The sequence below is a fragment of the Eumetopias jubatus genome, unplaced genomic scaffold (assembly GCF_037043125.1).
Source record: "Eumetopias jubatus isolate StellerSeaLion01/CBP00866 unplaced genomic scaffold, mEumJub1_p1.0 scaffold_1, whole genome shotgun sequence".
Classification (NCBI taxonomy): domain Eukaryota; kingdom Metazoa; phylum Chordata; class Mammalia; order Carnivora; family Otariidae; genus Eumetopias; species Eumetopias jubatus.
This window is the reverse complement of record NW_028274807.1, coordinates 76,921,382-76,944,784: the sequence shown is the minus strand read 5'-3', so window position 1 is coordinate 76,944,784 and position 23,403 is coordinate 76,921,382.

Here is a 23,403-nt window from a genome sequence, read left to right as displayed (position 1 = left end):
TATATTTTATAATATTTAATAACATAAATTTTATTTTATATAGTTTAATAAGATACATTTTATTTTTTATATATTATTTTAATGTCTTTTAATAATATAAATACAATAGGAGATTAAAACTTATTCAAAGTTATAAAATCATGAAAAGATTAAAATGAATGTTCCAGTATAAAATTTAATGAAATACATGGAAAATTATGCAGAGCTGACTAATGAGCTAAGCCAACTCCTTGGCTCTTAGTAAATGTCATGGAAAGCAGAAAATTTACTCCCAGATGCTGTGATCTCTGTTACTTAATTGTTGGAATAATGAATTTCTAAAATAAGGAAAAGACAAATATTTAAGAAATAAAATATGAAAATGATCAGTGCAATTACTAAGCTGAATAACTAATCATGGGTGAGCAAAGATCTGAAGTTTATCTCATTTGTATGAAACATTCTCTAGCAAATAACAGTAGTATAAGATAAATAAAATGGTTGGGAGCCCTGTGTAATCTAGAGCAAGTAAAAAACCCTGACTCAGTTTTGTTTTTATGTTGGTGTGGTTTATTTTGTTTTTATGGGTAAGCTAGAGAGAGAGAGTAATATCAAACCTACCAATTTTTGGTTGAGCTTGAAGTGTTATGTGTGAATAAGGTGGTTAACTCTAGAGTAGAATACAATAATTATTGTCTTCCTCCCACAGTAGATTGAACTTCCATGTCTCATGAATCTCGTATCACTAGAATTTGACATATTTTCTCACTCATTGTTGATACTCACCAAACATTTGTGAAATAAGACCAAGGAGAGTCCAAGTTCATTTTTTTAAATGGTGTTACCTCATGATTATTATTGCAGCTCTAATCCTATATCCCTTAGCAACTTTACTTGACCTACAAGGAAAGAAAAAACCTTGAAAGTCCAGTTTCCTCCCACTTTCCTTTCTGAAACCCTGAAACATTATCTTTCTATTTTAAAATATATTGACACTTGTTACTTACATAATTCCTTGAATAACAGCTTATTCACCTTTTCACATATCAGTCTATCATCTAACTTGATTGTAAATTCCTGGAGTTTCGCTGACATGTTAAATGTTTGCACCGCCATAGGACTTTCATTGCCCATGTTTATTAAACAAATTGCTGTTCATGACAATGAAAATCTGGGTCTTGTCCCTTTCCCAATTTGAATCAACAGAGACAAGTCACCAGTAACCAATAATCTTTGTCTTTCTGTAATGGAAGACAAGTCCTCTTGTCAGATAATTTACTATTTGCCAGCCTCCTCAACTAGTTCTGCTTCTTAATAATAGAGCTTTTCTTCTTCAGTTCATATTCCCTCTAGGAACTAGCACAGTTTCTGGCTTGTCCAGCTTCAGTAAATATTTGAGGAATGGTTATGTGACAGGACAAACATTACCAACACTCAGCCCTCCACCCATTGTCCATCAAATAGAATCCTGTACTTCCCTTCCTACTTTTCTCTCTTCCAGTGAGGAAAGATTCTTTCTGCTAGGAAGGGGATTAAGTTGATCTACATACTGAAGAGCCTAAAAGAATGGTATTAGAGTAGATGCAAGATTAAGGAAAGTGGCTAAAATTTTGTGAAGTGTTGCTGTGGATTGGTTATTCAGGCCCTTTTTAAATCCACCTATGGATAAAAGAATGAAATTCCTTTAATTACTCTCACCTGTTGAACGGTGCTGGCTGAACTTGACATGGCTCATGTACTGATCCACCCAGGTCTCTGTGTGCTTTAGGACTGTAATTAAAGGGAGGGATGAAATTATGGATCAATTAAAGTATGAGAGAATCTTGGGGTTGGTTGTTTCATAAGCAGAAATTTGGCATCAGTAACCTGTGGATTCTAATGAGCTCCAAGAATGGGCAGTTGCAGTTCCAGGTCTTTACTTCTCCCCAGGCTGCCCCAACCTCCCACAGTCCAATCTTAGTCTGTTGGCTAAATTTGAGAATCCAAACTTGGTGTCATATCTCACAAAGTGGAAAGAGAACTCAGTCTAAGAAAATCAATATGAATACACACAACAGAAAAAGATATTATACAAGATATTTATCACTGTGTTGTATATAGTAACCAGGAAATTATCCTAATGTCCAATAATGTAGAATTAAATACATTTTGTTATAGCTCTATGATGTGGCATTATGTGACCAAGTAATGACGCCATGAAAGAAAATTTACTAGCATGAACAAACATTTGTACTATTATGTTTAGGTTAAAATTTATAAATTGCTTATATCAAATGATCCATTAAATATAGGCATATTTATATATATGTACACATATACATATATATATATATAATTTCCAAATTTTCTACAGTGAGCATATTACTTTTGTGTCCAAACACACACACACACACACACTCACACACTCACAAACACATACACACTTTTTTAAAGGGAGGGGGAAGGGTGCTTGGTTGGCTCAGTTGGTTGAACTTCCAACTCTTGATTTCAGCTCAGGTCATGATCTCAGGGTCGTGAGATCAAGCCCCCAGTCGGGCTCTGCACTCAGTGGAGAGTCTGCTTGGAATTCTCTCTTCCTCTCCCCTCCCCACTGTGCTCTCTCTCTCTGTCTCTCTCTCTCTCACTCTCTCTCTCAAATAAATAAATCTTTGAAAAAAAATAAAGGGAGGGGAATGCATTGCATACTTACTTCTAAAGATCCAGTGTTGAGAACTTGGTATTGAAGAAAAGCGCATGTTATTGAAATTAAATCCATAGACTCTGTTAACATTCAATTTACTCTCCAGAAAAGAAAACATCCTTGCCTGGGGCCAGGAGAAAGAGAGGTGAAGAGAGGAAAGGAGGCCACTGCTCATATGTCCTGTTACATGGAATCTGCCTGAGCATGTTGTGTGTAAGCTGCCAAACATCTTTTCTCAGAGAAGTATTGATGCTGGCTGCTGGCTGATGAAATCTGCCTGACCTGTTCTTTTTGTCTGCCTTCCTCCTCCGCCTCCAGTGCATTGTGCAAGAGAGAGCTTAAACCATCTTCCTGTCAGGTGGAACCAGAGGGTAAGGACCAGGTGGCCATGTTCCTGCTCCTCTGGCTCAGGTGCAGCTGCTGAGGTAGCGGGCCAGGCGTTGGCCCCGGGCACACACTGTCCCTCAGTAAGGGCTGGCTAGATAGGCACCGTGTGCTCATTTCATGTCCCAAAGCCAGAGTTTTATGGTGGAGGAGCCAGATTCTTGTGCTAGGGGGTTGAATGACTATTGGGAATGCATGGAGCAAATTAATTATTTTGCAAGGGGAATTTTACCTCACAAGTTCAGGTCAGAGACCCTGTAACAACTATAATAAAAGCTGGGGCATAGAAAAGAACTGTGGAATAGCAGAAGATTATAGCAATTCAACTGATAACTGATTGGATATTTAATAAGGCAAAGCACTTTCTAAGTCCTATGAGATAAAGCGGGAAGTCTAAGGGGCTCTGTCCACCAGAATCTTCCAGTTCCTGCCTGTGTGGATGCACATATAGTTAAGTGTCTTATGATTTGCCTATGGTAATGATTGACCCTAGGGTGACCTTCGGAGATCCAATCGATCACACATTACTCCAAGATCAATATTACTTAAATACAGACACTCTGGCCTTCTCCATTCTGGTGTAATTAAGTTGGTATAAGCTAGCCAGAAGAATAATAGTATAGCCTAGGTATCAGGATAAATGGTTCTAATCCTTGTTCAGCTGTTTACTGAAATTTACTGTTTGGAGTAAGCTACTCCTTTGCACCAAACTTCATCTTTTCCTCAGCTCCTTCCAACTCTAGCATTTTGTGATCATCATAAAAACAGCATTTCTGTGGAAGTCAGTGAAGGGTACCCATGTTATAATGTATCCTTCACGCTGAAATCATGGTTTAAATCACAGATAAAAGACCATGATGGCTCTTGATTCCTTTCTTTTCCTGTTCCTTTTGATTCCTCACTGTAGCCCCATTCAATCTAAACTGTACTGAGCTCTTTGCTGTGTCAAAATCCACAGCGATGCATCCTGACATGCAACCTGGAGTAACAAAAAAACAAAAAAACAAAAAAATTTTGGAAGTGTGCTCCTACAGAAATGACCAAATCATGAGGCAAAATAATATTAGTGCCTTGTCTTACAAAGAAAAAGACAAAAAGACAGGTTCAGAAGACGGAGAGCATACATCTGGCCTGAGAAACGTGTAGTGGGAGAGGGGCCATTCAAGCTGCAACTTGGAGACGGTGGAAACATGGAGTTACGTGTTAATGAGAATGGTGGGGAGAAATAAGGCAGGGTATTCTGAACCACTTCACAATATTATGAAAGTATGGGCATGGGAGGGCGTGTATGGAGAAGAGTGCACCATTCACTGAGTGGCAGGACATACATCTGTAATAGCTGATTGCACCAGATGGTAGAAGGCCTTGAACACTAGTGTTAAAAAAAATGGACTGTGTGGGGGGCAGTCGAGGCCCTCTAAGTGTTTCTGATTAGAGGTGTGGCATGATTAAAAACGAGTGTGTTCTGGCTTAATAGCCCAGGCAGAATAGTTTTAAAAGTTAGGACTTTGTCAAAAAATAAAGAAATAAAATAAAAGTTAAGAATTTGTCTAAGTAAGCAATGATGAGACCTAAGTATGACAGCGGCAGATATGCTAGGGGAAAATCTGCCGGCCTCTGCCACTGAGTTGCCATAGGAGGACATTAAAGAAATGAGAGCTGAACTAGCAATTTTGAGCCAAGTTCACAAGGCAGATGCTGGAGGACACGGAAGTCAGGAACAGGGGCTGATATGATGGAAGTCAATGAAGACAGAGTAGATCACATCTAGCTTCAAGGACATAATACCGATGTTGATTAGTTAGAAAAGTGGGTCGGGAGCTGAAACCCCAGTTCAGGTTAGCTTCCCAGAATAGTAATCATCACTGGTAGGTGGTGATTTAAGTCTTAAATGTACATGAGAAGTAGGCAGAGAAGACCGAATAAAGGAAAAAGAAGAGAGGAAGGTCTTCTGCCCAATGCCTTCCTAGAGCTCTGGTTGGTGGGTCTGGCCAGCGCGTGGAGAAGCACAACTTTGTATTTTTCTTGGATGCATTCACAGCAGTGCCTAGTCCATTCCAAAGCTCTACCAATTGGTTTGGATCAGAGTGTGACCACAGAAATCTGATCTAGGCCAGACTAAGCTCTAGAGGTCAAGTCTGCTTCAGAGAGGGCATGGAGTGGAGGACTCTGCAGCTTACCTTGCTCCCTCTTCAACAGGTATTAGAGAATAATGAAATCTACAAGTGCTTTTAAGTTAATATTATCAGACGGCTATTATTGTTGTTGCAAATAGTGTAGCAAATAGTCATAATTAAAATGATAGATCCCTCAAAATAAGTGAAGTCTTGGCAATCAACCTATTCAGCCCTGTTTCTGTCAGCTGAGGAGGCTGAGGCTCAAGGAGGGGAACCGTGTGCCTATGGGCAGACAGAGTCAGGGCAGAGCTCAGACCTCTGGGCTTGCACTCAAGTCCTCTTCCCTTTTTTTTTTTTTTCCAAGTAATTCCTCCCCTCACCCTTGCTTTTGTGCAATCTATTTAACACAATGCAATATTCAGTACAGAGAGGTCTCATGTATTGCCTTTTCACTTTTAACTCTGTGTTTGAAGGCCTTTTGGCAAAGTTGCCAGCAAGTTGGGAAATGGGGAAGCGTTAAAGGACTAGCAGAAGGGTCAATTCAAGTCAGCCCTACTTGCCTGGGTATTTAATGCAATGAAGGTTTCCCTGGGTACTGTGGGAGCTGAGGTGAGTCAGAGGGGCTCCAGAACCTTACGGTCCCTGTCGGCGAGACAGACCAGCAGACAGCTAGGGCAAAGCTGAATGAGATAAGAATTACTGTAGAAAAGTAAACAAATGTCATATTTTTGGTTTTGTTCACTTCCGGAATGGCTAGAAAACAGGGAGGCTCTGATGTTTGCCACCTCCCCACAGGCTTAGAAGAGAGATCACCTTGAAGTAGCCATTTTTCTGTTGGGCCAGGCATTCTAGGATCATATTTTAAAAAGCGGAACAAACCTCTCTTTCTACCTGTCTTTATACATTCTCCCATCCAGGGGCCTTCGCAGTAGACTCCAGGAGAGGCAGGGGAACATCCCATGACCCAGCACACCCAGGACAAGAAGCTACAGGGTTTTGGGACCATAGCCAAGCTGTGAGATGAACCTGATAGGGTTCCTAAATAACAGCATGGCCTCAGCCTCAGGCCTGACTTCATGCTATTCCAGTCGTGTGACCTGTCTCCTCCACTGATCTAAGATAACACTTATCACATTCTGCCTTGGAATCAAGTTACTTGTGTGTGTGTCTGCTTCCGCCACCAGACGAGAGAGCAATGACCATGCCTTACTCAACCCTCTCCCCCAGAGCACTTGGCACAGGCACTGGCACTCTGTGGATACCCACTAAGTGTGCAGAGTTGGCTGGAATTTTGGCAGGCCTCATCATTTTTCATTGGTAAAACCTATGGCTCTCCTTGCCCGGTTTGTGAAGGATAAAACGCACATCACGTCGAAAGCCTGGATCTGATTTCAGAGGCCAGGGCTCTGAAAGAAATACTGACTGCAGTTTACTCCCTGTGGAACTCTGGGCCAGCCCTTTTCCTTCCACACCTAGGTTTCTGTCGGTAGTGAGATTCACATGCATTGTTCTTATAGTACTTGCTTTTTATGATTCTATTATTTTGTAAGGTAAATTCAAATGGAAAAAAATCCCCTTTGGTGCGCCTTCTCTTTCTCTTTCTCTGCTGATCTTTGACCTAACAAGATGTATTGCAGTCAGTCATTGTTCTGATTTGAAAAAGATTTATTTCAAAGGAAGAGCAAAGGCAATGGACTATAAGAAAGCCAGCAACTGTACTGTCCCTCAGTGAGAATAATCACTCATTAACAGGCTGCTCCCTGTCAAGCTTGGAACAAAAACTCCTTTATATGTATTGAGGTATTTATTCCTTATTACAACCCGGAGGTGAACTTTGCTAAGTTTGACTGGCGGGTGAGGAAGCAGCTTGGGATATTAGGAAAGTCTCTGACATAACAGAACCACTCAGTGGTAGAGTCAGAAATCCAATTCAGACTGACCTTCTCTGTCCACCACTCTGTTCTTTCCATCCAGGTTGAGCACATCACTTAAGATGTTTGGGTCTCAGTTTCACTATCACATAGAATTAATAATACCTCATAGCATTCATGGGAAAGTAAAATTCTATATGTAAAATGGCAACAACGTTGAGACCTAAAGGACCTAAGCAAATCTAAGAGATTATTGCATCGCTGAGTAGTCAGACTAGTAGCCCAGGTAATCAAGCCTGCTTTCTAGTGGCAGTGAAATCCAAAAGCTGTTGATCTCAATAACAAAAATCTCTTTGTCCCGGTTTTGCTCAGCGCCTTGTCATTTTGTATCCCCCGATCAAGGTATTAAATCGTGTCTCTCGTGAGTTCGAGTTTACTTGCCTGCAGAATTAGAGATTAGAATAAAACTAGGGAAATCTAAAGATTATCCCTTGATCATTCTTTGATTTTAATTTAGCAAAAATTTTCCAAAATGATATCACTTACAAGAATACAGTGAAACTAGTGCTCTCATTTATAGGAGATTGTTTTGTAATTCAGCTTGTCAGTATTATCTGATGATGTTCATACATACATATTTTTGACCCACTAATTATTTCTCCCGTAACATATTGCAAGAGGGGGTGATAATTTGGGAGATACATGGATACACTTGTCCCTTTTGCATTTTTATATGCCTGACTTCCATTCAAGGCAACCCAAACATTCATTTACTGTTTAGGGGGATGCAGAGTGGGGAGGCAGAAAGAGTGGTTAGGATGGGTACAACAACAATGCAGAGAGAGTAGAAGTTAATATTCGCTTTCCAGCCATCAAAATAGGAATTTTATGTCCACAGGAAAAGAATGAGATGTAAAGCCAGGATTGCTAAGAGAGAGAAAAGTTTCTGAATTCCTCTTCCCCTGCCCTAGCATTAAGGCCTGGAAGACTAGGTGACAGACTTTTATTTAAGGAAGATAGTGGTCACCTAGGAAGAGAAAGGGGAAACCCATCCTTGCCAGCCCCAATGGCTTCAAGAGGAAGAAGAGAAACCAAGAGCAGATACCAGTCTTCTCTTCCCCATCCTGGAGCCAACCGTATTGTCGTGTACAAAGAGATATGGGGGATTACTTTAGAAAGGCCCAACTAAGCATGGGGAGACCCAAAGACAGCCTGCTTTCATATGTGTGGCATGCAGGAGACTAAAGCACTAAAGACCTGCAGCCGTCAACTTGGTGCTTCCTCCACCACCATGCACACAGTGAGGTTGAGGTGGCCCAGGAAGGCAGATGTGCCAGGGGGATCACGGGCACGTCCTTACACTACTACTTACATGGTGCAAAAACATCCAAAGACCTTACATGTCTTATGATGAAGAAAGTTTTAAATTGAAGTGTCCCCTTTAGTGTCCTGCAATGGCATTGAACTTTTTGTAAATGAGGGCTATACATCTTGTTTGCATCTCATTCAAAATCAGTTTTGAAAATTCCTCATCTAAGTATGCAGTGAGTGAAGCATTAAAAAACTTCAGCTTTGAAACTTTTGGAGAAATCACTGAAAGTAAAGTTTACAGAGGGGGAGATGTTGAAATGTATCCCTATAAAAGTAAGACAGGAAGGAAACAAACCAAGAAAGTACAAACTGTGTAAAACAAAATGACTCTGGAATTATTTAGTTGTGTTTTAGAATATGTAAACTTGTGGAAAGAGATTTTTTGTTTTTCATGAAGCTCTTATTTACATCGAATACATTTATATTCTGTTTTAGAATAAAATAAAATTGAGAAGAACTTTTTATTTTGTTGTATCTAAGTTTGGTGAAACTTTCAACCAAATAAAAAAAAAGCGGCGACTTATTTAATGAGTTTGGGCTTGTAAAAATATTTTTTGAAAAAAGGTATTCTAAATAGAAAAGGCAGTATTTTTGAAGGTATATGGCTGAAATGTTAACACATTTTTATATGAAATAGAATAGAATATGTCCCCTATTTTTCAAATTTTGCACTGAACTCATGCAATATTTCAAGTGCTATGAAGAGTGTTTTGTCCATAAAAAAAAGTCTATTAGAGAATGTTCAACTAAAAATGTCAGCAATTTCAAGTGTATTAATAGTTAAATGCAACTTTGAAGAAATATTTTAGCCAATTGTCTGAAAAGTTAAAATAATATCATATTGAAAAACATATATTCTTTAAGAAACACCAATATCATGGTATTAGAAACAGATACAACTAAAAACATTAGTAGTTTGTGAACTTATACAAACAATAATTATTCAGTTAGGTTGTTGGGTTCAGATAATTAATATAAAGAAGTTTTTAAAAAATATTTCAATGTAACTTTAAAGGCTTCAATGTACATAGATACATGTTACTTAAATTTTTTAGGGTGAATTTTATTTTTGAAAATAGGTTTTGAATAATACTATTTAAGGTACCTCAATGTCTTAGAACTAATTTATCAGTCAATAAATATAAATTTCAAAAATTTGTATAATTAATTTTAGCTCCCTTTTACTCTCAAAATTGTCCTGAATCAAACATATTCTATGATCCCCCTAGATATCGCATAGACATTTTTCCATAGTGCTGTTTTATGTCCAGAACAAAAGCTGAGACAAAATACAATTCAATTTTTAAAAAACATAGGGAAAAGACTGTAAAGGAGTTTTTTTTTTTTTTTTTTAAGTGCTCAAATGACCATGCTAGGTGGGAAAGATGATGAATTTCTTTCTCTTCTTCCAGTTGCATTTTAACAATTGAGATTCTGTTATTTTTATAAGGAAAAAACTACACTAGAGGAAAAAACAGCAGAAAGTGTTGGGAACTTCCTGGGCCAAGAAGAGCCTGCCAGCAAGGCTCTGAGGGCAGCAAAGGTGAAGATGCAGGCAGGCTCAGCGCACCATTTTCCCCACATCTCCAGCACACATGCCTCTCCCGCATCTGCTGGAGCATCAGCTGGTCAAGATGTTCTTTCCTTGCCCTCCAGACCCAGCCAAGGTAGCACTGACAAATAAGGTCAGATTTGGGGGCCGAGGTGAGTGAAGCATTTTATATTTATATCCACAGACACACACTCTTGTGTATGTTCCAGTGACTTCAGGGGACTTCCCACAGCCATGGGTGTCCTGTGTCTAGTGTGAGCTAACTGCCTGGCCCACTGAGTTCTCTGGACACGAATCACTGGGTGGAGGGGGGAGGGCATGCCAGGGCCTATGGATTGAGGCAAAAAGAGTATCTTTTTCAATGTCATTTGGCTCTCTTCTGTAGTCTCTGTTCACTATGATAGTAACATATATGCAGGATTTTTTTGGCAGGGTGCTTGTTTTGTTTTTCCTCTCTCTGTGATAAGTTCCAAGTTTAAGGATGCACAGAACACAGTGACTTCATAACATCCAAGCTGGGGCTTTTCTGGGTGATTACTCTGATTAATTTAATGCAGGGGGGGATATATATATAGTATAAATAAAATACTTAGGAGAGTGTTTGGTACAAAATCAGTACTAGATCAGTATTTGTTATTACTCTGACACTTTATGGAGGAATCAAGCTTTCTATCTAGAAGGGAGACTTTCAGTGGCGACGAAAAGGAGGTGATGAGAAATGGTAAGAAATAACAAGATTTAATAGTTTAGAAGACATGTTGAACACATTATTATGTGCAAGGCACTGGCTGAGGCTCCAGAAATAAAATGATAAAGAAAAGAGTTTAAACTCCTGCTCTCACAGAATTCACAGTCAGTCGGTGGGAAATTTAACTGAGCTGAATGTGAATGTCTCCCATTTTTATGCAAAATCCTAGCCGTGCTAGGATGTATACAAACTGGTCTGTGTGTTCAAAGGAGCTAAAGAAAATCGAACAAAATTCAAGGAATTTGAGGGAATGGTGGATATCCTCTCCTCATTAATATATTTAGAGGGTAGCATTTGCATCATGGATTTTTTTTTTTCTACCTTATGGGTCACTTAGCACAAAAGATGAGTTTAAAGAAAGTAAAAGTAGATTGGATTGTTGTGGAAGACACTGTGAGGTGTTCCCCCCAAAGGCCATTTTTATTTCTTTATCGTTAAAAGAATTTATTTTGTTTTGTTTTGTTTTGAGGTAACAGTGTGCTCAGGAAAGGTGGCTCCCAACCCTTAACAGAAAATGGACCTTGATTAGATTTGAGCGAACATTTTGCTAGTGTCTCTCCCTTTTGGTGATTGGTTTAGAGTGGCATGCAACCCTGTTCTGGCTAATGGAAAATGAGGGCAAATGTGTTGGGACATTTTCACATGAAGGCGTTTGAGAATTAAGGTCATAACAAAAAATGTCTTTGATCTCTCCATGGAGAAAATAACTTGTTCTGTGGCCTTGGGCATTTGTCACTTTACCCCCCCAGGGCTCAGTTTCCCCACCATATCATATTAATAAACTTTGTCCTATCTAGTTAACAGGGTTATTGTTAACGTTATAGAAAACCATGGATTTTAACACAATTTCCAAATTTTAAATGCCTGTAAGATATAAAAGATTACTAGGGCACCTGGGTGGCTCAGATGGTTAAGCGTCTGCCTTCAGCTCAGGTCATGATCCCAGGGTCCTGGGATCGAGTCCCGCATCGGGCTCCCTGCTCCTTGGGAGCCTGCTTCTCCCTCTGCCTCTCTCTCTCTCTGTCTCTCATGAATAAATAAATACAATCTTTAAAAAAAAAGATATAAAAGATTACTATTAATTGTAAATTACTTTGAAATCTTTAGATTAAAACTGATATACAAATATATCAGTAATACATGAAAGTATAGGCTAATCCACCAACCCTGGGAAAATATGCTTCTTACTTCAAGAAAACTCAAGTAAATATAACGGTGCATAAAGGACTTCCAATGCATTCATTTATGCATACATATTTCATTTTCATTGTCTTTATTTCTCTCAAAATCTATATGTAATTAGAATTATTTACTAAGTCTCAATGAATTTATGTTTATAAAGAAAAATTCACCTCCCTTCTTTGAGACCTTATGAAGACCTTCACCTCCCTTCACATTTACCTCCCTCCTTTGAGAGCATAATTCTAAGTGCAGTAAGTACTTAGGTGTCTTATGCTGGGATCCCCAAAAAACATTCAATTCTTTTCATAAAAATGTTCAAATATGCAGAAAATAACATAATAATCACCAAATGCCCACTATGCGTATTTAACGAAGATTGATTCTTTGCCGTATTTTCCTCAAATATATTTTTAGAATGAAGAAAATATTACAGATACACTTAGGATCCTTGTGTACCCTTTCTTAATCACAGTTTGTGGTGGGTGTGTATTTCCAGATCACATTTCTACTTTGCTTCTGTATCTGCTTATTACATAAGGTATTAACTAAGCCACTCTAACCAAGAGTCCTCCAAACACAGTGGCTCAAAGGAGATTGGAGCTTATTTCTCCCTCAAAGCAGTTTATAGGATGGTGGAAGGGACAGGGTAAGCAGTCCGCTTTGAACCATGAGATTTAGGTGTTTCACCATCTCTTAAGGTAGCAGTTTTGAAAGTGCAAACTGAGGGCTCCTGGGGTCACTGGGATTCTTTCAAGGTGTCTGTAATCTCCTACTCTTTCCAACTATATATCTGTGTGAGGCTAAATTTTCTTCAAGTACAGCAATAAAAACAATATTAGAATAGACTGCAGAAGCAGATGAGACTCTACTTGTCTTGAATCAAGTCCTAAGTTAAAAAGATTTTCAAAAATGTGAGGGCCACTTTTTGACCAAATTTATTTTTAAAGTTATTTTTCACAAAAGAATATATTAATATAAACATATATTATCTTTTTATAATGAAATATTTTTAATGCCTCAATTTTAAATTTGAATTTGATAACTATCAATGGACATTCCAACATAAATAAAAGCTCTTTGGAGTCCTAAGAAAAGTAGAAAAATGTAATGTCTAGTTGTAGCTATAATCAACTAAAATTTTTTTCAGTATGAAGAAGGGAGAATGAATTTGGAGGAACAACTAGCAATTCAGTGCAATCTGTGTGTTCATAAGCAATATATAATGATTGTGTAATTTAAGAATTTACATGAATGGTATCTTTCTGCATGAATCCTTCTGCATGTTACTTTTTTGTAACTCAAAATTATGCTTCCAAGATTTATATATTCTAATACATACAAATCTAGTTCATTCATTTTAACTGTTGAATACTATCATACTGCAGATTTATAGCACAATTTATTGAAATATTTCGATTAGTGGATATATAGAAGGTTTCCAGTTATTTAGAGTAAACATCTTTCCGCATATCTCCTCACATCAAATGAGAGCATTTCGCTAAAGAATTAAAGATTAATTTGTGTGTTGTAGGATATACATGACTCCAAACTTCTTTATTAAATTGCTGTTAAATTGTTCTCCAAAATGGTTGTGCCAATTTGCAAACCACTTGCACAGCATGAGAATCCCTTTGCCTTCTCTGCCTCACTCTTTGGAATGAACAAACTTGTGCATGTTGTCAATATGGCACCAGGGGAATGAGAGTTACTGTTGTTTAATTTGCACCTCTCTTTTTAGATATTAGGATGGTTAGAAATAGGTATGATGGCAATCAAAAGAATTCTTGATAACAGTGATTACATAATTGAGGTTTATTTTTTTTCACGTAAGAAATGTGGTGGAGTTAAGCAGTTGCTAGCATTGGTTTTGCAGAGCATTAATGTAATCAAGAAAATTAAGCTCAGTTGTCTTTCTGCTGCATTATCCTAAGTACATTGGCTTTTCCTCCACATACTTATCATCTTATGGTTGCAAGATGATTGCCACTATATCACTTAAATGTTCAATAGAAAAGTGGGCAAGGGGAGGGATGGCTTGTATGGCTCTCCTCTTGAACCTGGTCCCTTTTATCAGCAAAGAAAAAGTGCCTAATCCTCACTCTAGCAGACTTCTTCTTATGTAGTTTTTGCTCAGAATTGGCTTAATTAACCAACACTAACACATTGTTCTTGTAACTTTAAATAAGCTAGAAAAAAAGATAGGGTATATCTCTCACATTTCTTATTTCAAACTGTCTTGGCTTTTCAAGGATCTTTATATATATATATATATATATATATGTGTGTGTGTATATATATGTATATATATATATTTACATATATTTACATTTGGGATAAAATTAAACTTTATAATGTTGTAAACAGAAAACAAGGTATCTTACATTTTAAATTCAGTTTGACAATCTCTGCCTTTTAATTGAAGTGTTTATTCCTTTAAAGCTAATATTAGATAAATATTAATAAAGCTAAGACTTAAGATGTGCTTAAATCTTTTATCTTGGTCATCTGTTCTTGATTTTCTCAATATTTTCATGCCTTCTTTGGGGAGAATAAAAGTATGTGCTATAAAACTTACAACACATTATCATTATTTTGGCTGTATAAGAAATGATAAAAGAATAAGTTCTTCAGGAGAAAAGACTCTTATGTTAGATGAAAGCTCAGATCTTCAGGAGGGAATGAAAAACATCAGAAAGGTAAATATCTAGGAAAGTATTTAGCAAAATCTTTATTGTTTTTATTATATAAACATTTCTCTTTAAATTTATTAGAGGACTATTAACTGTTTAAGGCAAAAATTATAATATATTGTAGTTTTTACAGCATATATATTAATTTATATTTTATATATACATATATACTTAAATATATATATATATATATATATATATGCACACACACACACACACACATTACATTACTGGAAAACCTTGACTAATATACCTTCCTTATGCTGTTTTGTAGAGTGGGAAATTATGTGCTATTCTATCTACTTTCATTAACCCAAATCTTTTGTTCCAAGCAAAATCTTACTTGAAATGTCTCTCTTCCTGGACCCAATTCCAACATGTGTTGGGGGGACGGTCTTCCCACAACACACTGAACAATTCTTAGACACCATAAAGATATCCAAGAATGTAACTCAATTCTGATACCTATCTACCAGAGATCCCGCAGGGTAAGGGTTGCAGGACTACCCTCCCCCCACCCCATCACTCCCTCCTGTACTTCAGATACCAGTCTCAAGTCCAGGTTATTAGCTGAACTTTTGACCTCCTGGCTAGAAATCAGAGATTTCCATGACCCTCTCCTTGGGTTTGATTAATTTGCTAGAGCAGCTAACAGAAATCAGAAACATTTCACTTACTAGATTACAGGTTGTTATAACAGGATATAAGCCAGGAACAGCTAGATGGAAGGGATGCTTAGGGCAAGGTATGTGGGGAGGACAATGGAGCTTCCATGCTCTCTCCAAGCTTGCCACTCTACCCACATCTCCATGGCTAACCAACCCAGAAGCTCTCTGAACCATCCTTCTGGGTTTCTATGGAGGTTTCATTACATAAATATGATGAATAAATCATTGGCCTTTGGTGATTGAACTCAATCCTCAGCCCCTCACCTTCCCACTCACCCCTCCCTGGAGGTTGGAGGGTGAGACTAGAAGTTCTAACTCTCTAATCACTATTTGGCTGCCTGGGGACCAGCCCCCATCCTTTGGTGTGTTCCAAAATCACCTCATTAACGTAACGAAAGACATTTTTGTTGCTCTCGACACTTAGAAAATACCAAGGGTTTTAGAAACTCTGTGCCAGAAACTGGATGAAGACCAAATGTATATCTCTTATTATAAACTACAACATTACAGCCACCATTCACCTTCTGAGCACCATGCCATGATACATTGCAGCTTGTCACCAAAGACAAGAGACAGTACCCTAGATTTGATGACTGTGATTAATTTCCTTGGCCATTGCCAATATTTAGCAAACAAAATTGGCTTTGCCATAGTTACCAGGGAATCAGTACCTGTGCATATCTATTTTAGGTTGCAATGTCTATCCATGAGAGTGCATATGCCAAAAGATGCCTTGGTACTTGCAACCTACAGCATTTCCTGAATAGCCACCTCATGTAAGATCATTTTTAATTATTCTCTAACTGATTTTCAAGAGAAAGCCAGAGAAATGAAGGCTTTCTGGCAGAACATTATTATTTTCTTTTTTTCAGTAAGAATTTAAGCAGAATGAACCTGTGAGTAAGTCACCTCGGGGTAATTTCAATGGGTCAAAATACCTGGGGGGTGGTGGAGGGGGGTCTGTGCACCAGCTCTTTACCATTACCTGTGAAGCTGGACTTTTCTCAGACCCTCATTTCCTCTTATACTCTTAATAGTTAATCTTCCTCAAATGTTTAAGGTTTGCATAAAGATCATATGAATTAGTCTTTTCAATAACCCTCTAGTGTAGGTGATATTTTCCCATTTAGTTTTAGTGATAAAACTAAAGATAAGAGAGATTAAGTTATTTCCCCCAGATTATACTGTTAATAGGTTTCAGAGCTCAGACTTCCCATTGTAACATTTGATAGGCTTATGGTTATAGGTATTTTGACTCTGACACTGGCATTTGAATTCAGCTAAATAAGTTACTGTAGGCAAACTACTGTCATAACAATCCCAAATCTCAAAGGATTAAAAGAATAGAAGCTTATTTCTCCTTACATAAAAATTCAAGTCTAGGAGTCTTCTATCCAGTCATTCAGGAACCTAAGCTTCTTCCATTTTGTGCCTCTACCAGTCTCTATGTCCACAAAGTCCTCTCCTTTCAGTGAAACAAGGAAAAGAGGGAGCGTGGAATTATCTGATAAACTTTTATAGGCCAGCCTGGAAGTGATACACATCACTTTTCATTGACCAGAACTCAGTCATATGAACACACTAACTGCAAGGGAGGCTGAGAATATGGTTTAGCTATGTGACTAGGAAAGAGATGTTTCAAATATCTACATTGGCTATGGCCACTTTGATTTATATACTTCAGTGTGGAAATACTTGGCTTAAAAATATTGAACATTTAAAAAATTGGCAAGTATATTTTCTAGCAGATACCCCTGCCTATATATGATTCTCAGTCATCTCTGGGTCTTATCATAAATCAGCTAGAATGAAATTCAACTATAAATAACAACAACCACAAAGTAATAATGGCTTAAACAAGGTAGAAATTTATATCACTCTCTCTCTTTTTTTATGTGAAAGAAATTAAGATTTCAGTTTGGAATTAAGTTCAGAGCTGGTATGGTGTCTCCACCATCATTAGGAATCCAGACTCTATTGGCATGACTTCTACCCACGACCTTCCATCATCAAGGCAATATTATAGCGATTGGGGCCATGAGCATTCCCACCTTCCAGCCATACTGTAGGCTGGGAAAAAAAAATGGAAAAATGGGGGATTTTCACAGATTTCTGTCTTGCTCCCTTAATGGAAACCTCTATGAAATCTCTCTCAATAACTTTGACTCATACCTCATTGACTAAAACTTATTCACATAGTCACTCCAACTGTTACAGAAATTGGAAAATTTTGTCTTTTGGCTGGGCATATCATTGGTCCAAATGATATAGGAGTTCTATTAGTAGGGAAGAAAAAAGGATATAAATTAGACATGCAGCTAGCTGTCTCCATCACTCCTGTCCCCATATTTCAGACTTACTCCCTTTCTGATTATTATATTTAGAGCATATCAGAGATGGATGAGGTTCAGGGCAAAAGTAAGGACCTAGACTGGAGTAAAGTAAGAAACTGTGCATATTATTTAGGAATTCAAACTAAGATTTTAGATTTTGGTGAACTTTCCCTCCTAGGGTTGGTCAAAAAGAGCTAAATCAATATGTCCTACTAAACAACTCATACTGCTACATATAACTCCTACTTTTTCTTCTTTTTTCTATTGTTTCCTTTCTTTCCTAACTTCTTTTAATATATATTTGTTGAAAACTTATATACCACACATTACCTAGGACTCCGTGTTGAGCAAAACCTTCATGGTTTCTGCCCTTGTGGAGATTATAGTCTATGTCTTCATATATCCAATGTCTGTTTAACACCTTTCCAGGACTAATTATCCTAAGGAGCAAGTTGCATGGTTCTCTCTCATTAAAAAAAGTAGTGTAAGTAGACTCATGACTGTAAGGGTGATGCAACTTGATGTGGCATCTTCTATATTTTCCACTGACATGATCAGTGAAGTCAGGTGGCTTCTGCTCCTCCTTGGACAGATGATAATTGAAGTATAACTTGTTCTGTCTTTTTTTCTTTCAACTGGGAATAAGCTAGTGTCTGAGGATCAGGACTCTCTCCATTTAATTTTCTTTTGATACTTTTGGGTCCCATTCCCAAGGCAGGGAAATTTTTCCCACAGAGACTAAAGAAGCAAGATCATTGCTCAGGACCTTTTTTCTTCACACTCCCAGACACCATTTCCATGCCATTGCTCCTACGCTTCTATTGCAATTCTGAAAGTGGTGCTTAACTGAAGGCTAGGGTTCTTCCAGAGACCTTTACACCTCCATGCTCTTTAAAGACATATCCCAGGAGTTCCCATGTTCTTAGGCTCCTCTATCCTAATGAAATATTTCTAAAACCTCTAGTAATTACCACTAAGTTGCAGGTTCTGATAGTAAAGTAAAAACAAACAAACAAACAGACAAGAATTTGGCACCTGAACTCATACATATTCTGCTCTTTCCCCTCTTCTCAAAATTCTTCTGGTTGAAAGATTTCTCCTTTCCCTACTATCTTTCTTCTAAGTAGGGCATTATATCTCATGAAATAGATGAAAAGTTACTTTCTCAGTACTATAGAAAAAAAATTGTCTAAGCCTAGTCCTGATGTTTGTCAGAATTACTGAATGAATCTTGAAAATTTAAATGTTTTCTTTAAATAAATATGCATTTATGACTATTATCTTGCCTCAAAATTCTATTTTGGAGACTTCTTTTTCCAGCTCCAAAGAAGTAATTAGTGTATTTGCCCTTCTTTCATAAACAACTATGAAACCAGACAAAACACATGAAGCAACTCTTCTTATTCATTAGATATTAGGCAACACAAGAGTCTAACATAAAGATAGACTTTATTAAATTAAAAATGTATACTGAAACCTCCAGGACAACTATTAAAACAAGGAAGCAGAAATGGAGGTATACCAAACAAACCAATAATACAGATAAAAAAGAATTCAATTAGTCCAAAGGGAGGACACAAATAACAAGGTAAACTTAAAATTATCATATTAATAATTACACTAAAGCAAATGATGTAACACTCCAATTAAAAGACAGTGATTATCTAATTAACCAGATATGAAAATAAGAACCAAGTATATGCTGTCTATAAGAAATACATGTTCAATGTAAAGACACACGTAAGTTAAAAATAAAAATATTATAAATGAATAATTACAGATGCATGTGTATACTTAGGGCAAAATGTACATATATTTCCTAGCTCTACCCACTGAGATGACCTAGAGCCAGTGACAACCCAGTAGCAATGAGCACACCTAACATTCAGATCTTGGTTTCTAAAAAACTTTCTCAACTGTCTGTTTCAATTCTGATATGTAAAGAGCTTGGACGTTCTCATTCTATCATTACCACAAGAAAAAGATATGCAAACTGGACATCAGTGAATGAAGGGAACAGGACAATCTATCACTCTGATATTTGGAGAGACATGTGCATCCAGAGAGATGCAGTTAAGATCCATTTACCTAAAGGGAGGCCCCTGGAGCTAAATCTACAGGAACACTTTGTGGTAATTTTGATGAACTGCTAGAGATTGACTGTGGACTAGCATGAGACTAAGAAACTGCTGGGATGTGTAGTCTTAAGGAGATCTCCCAAAATGTGTGAGCTTTACATCCAGAAACCCAACCAGATCACCATGGTGAAGTTTCAAGAAAGGTTCTTTCATGAGTATATCAGGAGAGGGGAAGAGTAATTGTTAGTTTTCTGGGCTGCCATAACAAAGTATCACGGATGGGTATGGCCTAAAACAACAGGAATTTATTTTTTCATTTTACTGAAACCTAGAAGTCTGAAACTAAAGTGTCAGCAGGGCCATGCTCCCTCTGAAATATGTAGGGAAGAATCATTCCTTGCTTCTTTTTAGCTTTTGATGGTGGCCATTGGTCCTTGGTATTTCTTGGCTTGTGGCTGCATCACTCCAATCTCTGTCATCACATGGGATTTTCTCTGTATATCTATGCCCAAATTTCCTTCTTCTTATGAGGATACCAGTCATAGAGGATTAAGACTTATGCTAATGATTTTATCTTAATTTGACTGAATCTGCAAAGACCCTTTTTTTCCAAATAAGGTCTACATTTTAGGTATTGAAAGGTAGGAATTCAACATATATTTGAATTTTTGGGAGGGAGACAAATTTGGGAGGGAGACAAAATTCAATTCATACTAGTAATCATTGTGGAATATACTCAGAACCTTCATGACAAAAGTCTACTATTCAGCAGAAAGGACGTTTCCAGCTATATCCCAACTCAGGTAAGGGAATCCCTTCCAATCCTTTTCCTTCCAGACTTCTGTCTCAGCTAAGAGAAAAAGTAATTAAACATACTTAACAGGGGTTAAAAAAAAAAGCAAAAAACCAAAAATACAACTCTGCACTGGAAACATTTGTGGAGGTCACAGGCCTGAGACATAGGTCCATTAAAAGACTGAAATTTTAATCAGAGGATTATAAAACAATTCTTTTACCACACACTTACCATCACACCAATAGGGCTCCAGCATAATAATAGTGGATTACAGCTGAAATGGCTGCAAGACACGGACTCTCTCTGCAGAGGACTATTTAAGGAAGCCTAAGGCCACTAAAGGCATTTGAATCTTCTGGCACTTATAGATACAGCAAACATTAAACAGAGCCTAACTTCTAGCCAGATTAACATAAATCCTCACACTAAAGACCTATTTATCTCAGTCTCTATTACCCAATAAAACATATCTAGCCTTTAGAGCATGCCAAAAGGCAAGAAATAACATAGCCTGAAGAGAAAAATCATCCTCAAAGCCATCCTCAAATATGACAGAGATACTGAAATCATCACATAGGGAATTTAAAATAATTATCATTAATATGGGTTTAAGGAAAATGTACACAACTTGCAAGGATAGTTGGGGAAATGTAAGCAGAGAAATGAAAATATGAAGAATCAAAAGGAATTTCTAGAAATTAAAAAAAAAAAAATCACTGTACCAGAAATGAAGAATGCCTTTGATGGGTCATCAGTAAATTTGACATTGCTCAAGAATCAGTGAGCTTCAAGATAGGCAAATATACACTTTTCAAACTGAAATCTGAAAGGAAAGAATATAAAAGATAGAAAGAGAAAAAGAAAGATAAAATAGAACAACCAAGAACTATGGGATATTATCTGGAATACCAGAAGGAAAAGAGAGAATAGAAAAGAGAAAAAAAGTGAGGTAATAATGACTGAGAACTGAGCAAAATTAATGTCACACATACCAAACCACAGATGCAGGATGTCAGAGGATGACAAACAGGATACATGATAAACAGCAAGCATACACACATACATTTATATACACCTCTAAGCATATTATATTCAGAAAGTCAGAAAACCAAAGAAAAAGAGAAAATCTTGAAAGTAGAGGAAAACAATACTTTATCTATAGAGGGAAAAAGGGTAAGAATTACAGCAGACTTGTCATCAGAAACTGTACAAGCTAGAAGAGAGTGGGATGATATTTTTCTGTTGAAAGGAAAAACAAAACAAAAGAAAATCACCAACTTAGAATTCTATATCTAGAGAAATAAAGCTCTAAATGTGAGGGAGAAATAAAGATTTTTCCAGACAAACAAACACGGAGGTAATTCATTACCAGCAGATCCTTCCTGGAAAAAAATATTAAAAGAAATTCTTTAGGCAGTGGGAAAATGACATAGGTAAGAAACATGGATCTACATAAAAAAGGAACCAAATTTCCTAAGCAGATTGCTAATTTTAGACCTAATTCAGGGAACATGAAATAAACCCAGAGCACCTTGCGGTGCCAGGAAGTAAGGAAATGCTTAAAAAAGGGTGGGGGCGGGGCATGTCAAAGTGACACAGAGGCCAGTATGAAAGAGCTCCCAATGGTCAAAACTAGACTAATATGAGAAAAAAGATACAATACTGTAATATTGGATTATAAATGAAAATATAAAATAAATATGGCGAGTGCATACTGTTACATAAAAATGATTAAACCAATAAATAAATGGGAAAGATAGAACAAATCTTTACAGAAGAATTCCAAGTAATATATGAAGATGCACCTCCTTCTAGAAATTAGAGGTTAGTTCCCCTCTTTTTGACTGTTGACTGGACTTAGGAATATGCTTCCAAATAATAGACTATGAAAGGCAAAATATAGTAACTTAATGGGGGAGTACCTGAAAGACTCTAACTTATTCAAGTGATCAAAGTTGAACAACACCAGTGATAACTCATTGTTATTATTAACCTCCTTATATAAAGTGATAAGAACACACTAGACCTCTGGGGTATTCCTCCCTTTGGGAGGAAACAATAATCCCTATAATCATGAAAAAAACATATCATAATCATGGGATGCCTGAGTGGCTCAGTTGGTTAAGCGGCTGCCTTAGACTCAGGTCATGATCCCAGAGTCTGGGATTGAGCCCCGCATTGGCCCCCTTGCTCAGCAGAGAGCCTATTTCTCCCTCTCCCTCTGTCTCTCGGCTTGTGCTCTTACTCTCTCTCTCTGTCAAATAAATAAATAAATAATAAAATCTTAAAAAAAATCATAATCATAAAAAAGCCATATAATAAACACATATTGAGAGATAGTCTACAAAATACCCAACAAGTACTTTTCAAAACTTCCATGGTCATGAAAAACAAAGAAGAATGAGAAATTTTTAAACACCAGCAGAAACAAAAGAGTAATGATTAATAAATGCCGTATGATGGATCAGATCTTGGAATTTAGTTAATAGTAATGTGCCAGTGCTAGTTTTTAATTTTGATAAATGTACCATGGTTATGTAAGATGTTAATATAGGGGGGGAACTAGGTGAAGGGTGTATAAGAATATTTTGTACTATTTTTACAACTTTTCTCTGTATCTAAAATACATTCCAAAATTTAAAAAAAATCTACAAAAATAAAAGGGTGAAAAGGAGATATATCATGTAAACACATATCTTAAAAATTTTGGGGTGGCTATATTAATTTCAGACAGACTTTAGGGAAAAGAATATTACCTGGGACAAAGTGGAATATTTCATAAAAATAAACAGGTAGATACATCTAGAAGACAGAACAACCTAAATGTATACTTACCTAATAATAGACCTTAAAATACAAGCAAAAAAAAAAAAAAAAAGAACTAATGCCAGAAAACAAAATTACTAGTAGTAATTACTATGTAAGTTCATATTCTTGCACGTCTACAATTACAG